Source organism: Colobus angolensis, unplaced genomic scaffold (genome assembly GCF_000951035.1).
Source record: "Colobus angolensis palliatus isolate OR3802 unplaced genomic scaffold, Cang.pa_1.0 Scaffold57, whole genome shotgun sequence".
Classification (NCBI taxonomy): domain Eukaryota; kingdom Metazoa; phylum Chordata; class Mammalia; order Primates; family Cercopithecidae; genus Colobus; species Colobus angolensis.
Window position 1 is genome coordinate 6263779 of NW_012119265.1, and position 1948 is coordinate 6265726.

The window sequence follows — 1948 nt, forward strand, 5'->3', positions numbered from 1 at the left end:
ACTGCTGCCCGAATAGCGCCCCCTCACCTCCGACGCCCACCGTGGCCGGGGGCGGGTGTGGGCGCCCCACCTGGTCACCAGCTTTCATCATTAACCCTTGCGCGCTCCTTCCCGAAGAGTAGACAACCCAACCCCACCTGATGAAAGGGATGTTTGGTCTGGGGGGTGCGGGAAGAGAAGGCGACGGTGGCCAGGGGCTCAGAGAGGGGTGTTGAGGGTGGGAGAAACCCAAAAGGTACTCATAACTGTTAATGCGAGGAATTAACGCTGTGGCTCAGGGAGAAGACACTTCTGGGGCTCCCCGGGACTCGGTCCATGCTTGGCGTCTACACCACGTCTGGTCTGCTGATATACGAGCATTCCCCGGTGTTTGTTAGTCCTTGCAACTTGTCTAGAAAACTGGGAATCTTTTTTTATGAAATAACAAGAAAATTAGTTCCCGGCAGGTGGTGTATGGAGTGATTATCCAGGTTTTGCAGACGGAAAGACTCGTAAGTGTTCAAGCCCTCAAGTCTGACTGTCCACACGGACCCTCCATCCTGCCACTGAAAAATGTCAAAGGCTTGGAAGACTCAGCTGCACACAGCACGCTTACTTTACCAATTCCAAATGCTCTGAGGAGAAATGATTTTCTCTTTATTGCCAAAAATATCAGGAGGGATGTCCTTCAAACTGTAAATATCTGGACGAGTGAAAGTCTTAGCTACAGTCTAGAGTCTTTCCATTTGAGCAGAACGTCCTTGAAACTGTGTGTTCAGAGCGAACACCCTCTATTCACGTGTGTGTCTCTTCTGCCTTAGCCAGAGACCCAGTGGGTTAGGGTCAGTGAGCAATGGAGACAATTCCTCTGTTCATAGTCTACAGACACAGTTTCCTGTAAAAAAAATAATAACAATTTTCTAAGTTTCATCTCAGAAATGAAAAGGTGGAGGTGGGGGGTTAGTAGAGAGGAGGGTCAGCTCATCAGCTTAGAGGTCATTTAGGTCCACTCTCCGTACAGAGCTGGCTTAAGACATCCCTGCCAGGTTTCATATCACTAAAGCTTAGGGGGAAGAAAAAAGAGAGAAAAATAAGTCGACTTCAATGCTCCTCTCAGAAACCTCCAAAGAACCTATTGCACCATCCTGCCTCCGAGCATTTTCCACATTGTGTGTGGGCCCTTAAGAAGGAAGAAATATGCAAACTTTTTTTCTAAAAGGTAAATTAGGTTTAAGCATATGAAAACGCAATATTAAATTTTACAATATGTTTTGGGTTTTCATCCAAACACAAAGCTTAGCACGGGATCTTCAGAGTGGAGTCAATCTGAGATTATTGCGGCTGGAAGGAGAGTTTATAAAGAAACCAATTTCCTCCTACACCTGTTTTCTGGGCTAGGAAAGATGGAAGGGTGGAAAGAGCTAAAAGGTCATAAGGAACTGAAAGGAAAAACCAACACTAATGAAATGATGGGGAGCTAGCCATTTAAAGCAAAAATGAAAGCATTATGCCTTTACACCACCCACATGAAATAATATTCAGCATACTTTTGTTAGTTTTATTATTTCTGTGGCAAAATTTATATCAAATGCATGTATTACACATGGTAAAATGTGTTCACATATAATTTTAAATATCACTTTTGTTTAAAGTTTCTATAAAAGATAAACTTTCCCATGTTACATATATTATGTATTTTGATAATAGCCATCATAATCCATAGCACATTAATATATGTATCAGTAAGGGAGAAATTAGGAAACAGTTCAAGCAGAAACCTTCCAGTGTAACAGGAATATATATTTACACATACATACACACACATATATATGCATAGACTTTAAAAACAAGCGGTTTTGTCCCATTGCTTATAACTTATCTTGCCATAATTAATGTACTTAAATTATAAATAACAATTACTGTGTAAGTCATTGCCTTCTTCCTACTTTTGCTTTATTTTCAGAAATCT